The sequence below is a fragment of the Vigna unguiculata genome, chromosome 6 (genome assembly GCF_037176805.1).
Source record: "Vigna unguiculata cultivar grain cowpea cultivar isolate G323 ecotype 2 chromosome 6, ASM3717680v1, whole genome shotgun sequence".
In the NCBI taxonomy this organism is placed as follows: domain Eukaryota; kingdom Viridiplantae; phylum Streptophyta; class Magnoliopsida; order Fabales; family Fabaceae; genus Vigna; species Vigna unguiculata.
In genome coordinates this window covers 2,155,339-2,160,829 of record NC_140797.1, presented here as the reverse complement: position 1 = coordinate 2,160,829, position 5,491 = coordinate 2,155,339, and positions in this window count along the sequence as shown.

Here is a 5,491-nt window from a genome sequence, read left to right as displayed (position 1 = left end):
TTAAGTTCCCGACCCTTACCACAAGTAAGCGCCTTAGGTCGAACACCCTTAAGTTAATTTTAAATCGATCAAGTTCCCCACCCGTACCAAGAGTAAGCGGCTTGGGTTGAACACCCTTAATTCAATTTTAAATCGATTAAGTTCCCCACCCTTACCATAAGTAAGCATCCTGGGTCGAACACCCTTAACTTAATTTTAAATCGATTAAGGTCCCTACCCTTACCACAAGTAAGCGGCTTGGGTCGAACACCCTTAACTTAATTTTAAATCTATCAAGTTCCCCACCCTTACCACAAGTAAGCGGCATGGGCCGAACACCCTTAACTTAATCTTAAATCGATTAAGTTCCCTACCCTTACCATAAGTAAACATCCTAGGTCGTGGACCCTTAACTTAATTTTAAATCGTTTTAAGTTCATCACCCTCGCCATACGTAAGCAGCTCGGGTCGAGTACTCTCATTAACCAACAAACGCTAGTAATACTTATTCAGGTAAATAGGCATAAAACATAACATATAGCATACATAACAATATTACCCAACAAGCGCATTCCTATCACGTATGCTATCGTCAACAACCATAAAACAAATATATCCATAATATGCATCATATTAAAAAGCAATGAAAAATATTGTACGGGTTATTACAGACTTGGGATTCATTGTGAATAGAAATCATAAAACTACATCCTAAGTCGCTTTGTTGTCATCACCCTCCATGGTCGCTTTCGCGTTCATGTCCTCATCCGCCATGGTCTTCTCTACCTCCTCCTCAAGGCTGCTCTCGGCCTCATTGATGAGCTAGCCGTCCACCACATCTTTGTTCACATCAAACCTCGGATCGGCCACATCTACATCCATACAGAAAAAAGGCTACCTGCCTCACCCCTTTCTGAAAGCCATTTATATGCTCTTGGATGATGCAGCTTTTCAGGTCCTCGAGCTCGACTTCTAACCCTTCATGTTTTTCGTTCAACTCATCATAATCCGCCTCAAGGTTAGTAATCTTCCCTTTAAATTTCTCCTCTGAGTCCAAGCAGTGAACCTTCCAGGTCCCCAACCTCTTTTTCTCCTCCTTCCACTCTTCCCTATCCTTCTCCCACGCAGCCTTTTCTTCCGCAAACTTATCAACCTTACCTTGATGTTCCTCCAACTTGTCATGGTTCCCTTCCTTCAACTCTCTTCAGTACAACGACCCAACTCGACGCCCCAATATTAGCGCCTTGCTGCTAAACTCCACCATCGTCCTCACCAGATGGTCCGGCTCCATGCTATCAATTGAATTAATCAGCATCTCCGGCATGGTGATCTCAATATCCTTCCTAACAGTCGTCTGGCAACTCAATCAAACCAGCTTCCGGCCCTTTCGCACCACTGGACGACCCCTGCCCTAGCAAAGCGACCCTCACTTTCTTAACATCTTTGCCTCTGTCAGGCCTAGCCGGCAATTCAGCTTTCCTCTTTGTGTCGCCATGCACATATACCTCCACCAATGGATCTTGTAAATTTGGAACTTCAGTGTTCTCGACAGCTTTCGCCTTATACGTCTTTTCCTTCCATAGTGCTTGGAAAAGGGTCAGATTTTTCTTCCCAACTTGAGCCATATGTCTTGCATTGTACACAGAAAATGTCGATTAGTTAACTTAGACACATTGAAACATTTGAAATCATAAACATATATCTTCAATATCAATAATTGAATGAACCAAATTATAAACCCTAACTAAGCCCTTAGTGGGCAATCTATCTCTAAACTTCATCAGCACCTCTACCACCTCCCTATTTGCTGCCGACAACTCATTAGCATTCATGTCCTTATATCGCCAAGGGTTACCCGTCCAACTAAAAGGAAATTTAGTACTCCCATCCTTGTTGAAGAAATACGACCTCACTCCCTCCTTCACCACCACTTTGAAAAACCCATCCTTGAAGTGTTGGAACGATTGAGTAAACGCATCCAGCCTGCTTATACTTGGCCTGCTCACCAAAGATAGCCATGTTGTCGGTTGTCGTGGCCTTGTGTCACAGAAGTATAAAAACGCATGGGGAGAAGGTTGTGGATACAATGACTGAGAAAGGACATGGAAGGCCTGCAGATACGCCCAATTGTTCGAATGTAGTTGGGTAGGTGCTACGTTTAATAGGAGGAGCACCCCCATAGCGAAATCGTCTAGCGACAACCTCAAATGTAGTTATGAAAAATGACATATGTACATGTAGAAGAACTTGTCGACAACGCCTTCTTGCCCATGACAAACGCGCTCAACAACACTCACCCGCTTCAACGATACTACATCATGGTCAACGTCCCTCGCTATGACAGGAGTACAATTCAACCATGAGTTTAGTAGCCTAGACCATCGGAACAACGACGACTGGTTTCGAACATCAGCCGCAATCATATCGTAACCTACCTTCGGTAGCCAACTACTCTCCACTATCTTCTTGGGAGGGCCTTCCCTCACTTTAGTTATCGTCTCCACAGACTAACATTCCCCTCCTTAGGACGTCTACCTATATCCTCTTTAGACCGCATACTCCCACTACTCGATGATGACAACGACACACTATCACTAGTACTAGACATGCCTTTTGAGAAAAAAAAGATGTAGGCAGGTACAAGGAACTAATCGGACAACTCTAACGCATGCAGATCTCTGATTTCAGAATTCTTACAAATGAGCCAACAAAAAAAAACTCTCCATGCAACCCTCATTTATAAGCAATAATTCCAAACGACACAACTCCTTCCCGCAAAAGGTCACAACCCATATGAAGCGTCACAATGCACACCAAAGGTCACAAACCTCAAAAATGACAACGCAAAACCCCTTTGGATCAGACCTCTAACATCTACCACCCTTTCACCTGCCACCAACCTCTTCACATTTTAAGCTTTAACATTGTTTATCACATTTAAAGGCTGGGGGACTGTTGTACTGCACCTAGGCGGCTCAGCAAATACTACACCTAGGCAACTGGACTAAACACACCAACACTTCTCATCTCATCCTTTGCCACTATAGATACATCGACAAAGGCTGGGGGACTCGTGTACTACACCTAGGCAGCTTACTCCGACTATAGCCATAAGACTCGTCCACATAGTTGCCAAGGACGCAAATAATCACCATACATATGTCAAGCAAATGAAAGTAACCAGCCTAAACCGCTATAAGAGCAACCGGTCTAGGCCACTAAAGAAGTAGCCGACCTAAGCCGGTATCTTAAAGAAACTAAACGACAACTTAGCATAGCGTTACCAAAAAAACCCTTAAGGCACGCGATAGTCGTGCTAAGTGGCCTGGACTAAGGCCTAGGCCCACCTAAGGCCCAAACAGAAGCCCAGCCCATGACGTGGCCAGACATAATTAATAATTTATAAATATGCATGGACCCCCAGCAATTAAAGGTACGCATTTATTACTCCCTTAATTACGAGATTTGACTTTCTAAGAGTTTTTTGCTGACTTGAGCATCGGAGTCTCTTCCGCAGGTAACCCCTCTCGAGTCCAAACCAGTCCAAATCGAGATACCCACAGATGGCATATGGCAGCTGGGAGGAACCCTACTGAGGAGATTACGGATTGAGGTAAGGTAACGCTTGGGAACATAAGCAAAATTAGATTTGCTTGTTAAACAAAAAGGTTTTTGGACCTGTAGTCCGCACATTTGAAGGTGTAAAACTCATTGAGTAAAAGTGGATTTTTGCACAAAACAATATTATAAAGATGATAATTATATGAAAATCCCTGAAGGATTTAATTTACCCAACAATGCAAATTCTAAAGGGGATGATTCAATAAAGTTGAACAAGTCCCTTTTATGGATTAAAGCAATCAAGATGTATAGTTGTCCTTGTAAGTACTTGTTAAAAGAAAGGTACTAATCGTTGTATTTTTGTGAAAATATCAAAAAATGAATTTGTCATAATTGGTGTTTATGCATATAACATAAACATTGTTGAAACTCCTAATGAGTACACAAAAGCAATTATTGCTTAAAGAAAGAATTTGAGATGAAAGATCTTGGAAGTACAAAGATTTGTTAAGATTACAAAATGAGTATTTAAATACAAGTGTTTTTGTACATCAAGAAGTTTATATAATGAAGGTGCTTAAAAGGTTCTATATGGACAAGTTATATGATTTTTGAATTAGTGTAAAACATATATTTCGTTACCTTAAGGGTACTTTAAATACAGGCTTATTTTTATCCAACTGATTCAAAATCAAAAGAGTTATGTAGATGCAAGTTATTTATCTGATCCTCACAATGGTTGATCACAAACAAAATATTTCTTCACATGTGGTGACACAACGATTTGATGGCGGTCAGTGAAACAAACCATAATAACAACATCGTCAAATCATGCAACTTTAAGTTTTAGCATTACATGAGGAAAAATGGAATCAACAACCACATATGAAAACAACAGTATATGTATTGCTCAATTGAAAGAAGGATATATTAAAGATTTATTTACAAAGTCTTTGCCAAGGAGAATCTTTGAGCAATTGGTTCACAAGATTGGACTCGTCATCTTAAAGATGTAAGTTTATATGAAAGGGAGAAATAGAAGATGTGATGAATAATATTATATCAAAGAATGAAGAATGATGTCCTCTTTTTCCTTGACTAGGTTTTTATCCCAAAGGGTTTTTCCTAGCAAGGTTTTAACGAGGCATGTTCTCTTATCAATGGACACCCAAGGGGGAGCGTTATAAAATTTATGGATGTCCATTGAGTTGCTAGCAGTTACCTATGATTGATTGCTATTGATGTTATCATTAGTATTGTAACCATTAAGTTGTATCCCTTGGGTTGCCTTTTGTATCTATAAATAGGGACTTCTCCTATTGATAAATGACACACAGAAAATCAATCTCTATTCTTTATTTTCTTTCTCTCAATTATTTTATAACATATATATATATATATATATATATGTATATATATATATACATATATATATATATATATATATATGTATATATATATATACATATATATATATATATATATATATATATATACATATATATATATATATATATATATATATGTATATATATATATATATATGTATATATAACGTACGTTGGAACCAATACAAAGGTGAAAAGCATTCTTGCAACCAAAAAAGTAGATGATCAACGAATTCTGAAAGTTTAAAGCATAAACAAGAAACAAAATATAATTGAATGTCAGTTTTCTAAAGCTTAACATCTGAAGACAACCCGTCTAAAATCAATTTCTAAGGCAAGTCGAAGTGTCGTAACTTAAATCATGATGGAATAACGACAAAAGAATATAAACAGTCGAGAAACATATTTTAGAGTTACTACCCTAACTTATTTTGGACAATCACGGAAAAACCATAAAATAACACATGATCCGCAAAATTGGATTTTGAGTTTCAGAGTGGATTACGTGTAAGAAGGTATCAGTACCACCAACACCCGCTCCAAGGTGGCACACATTTAATTAA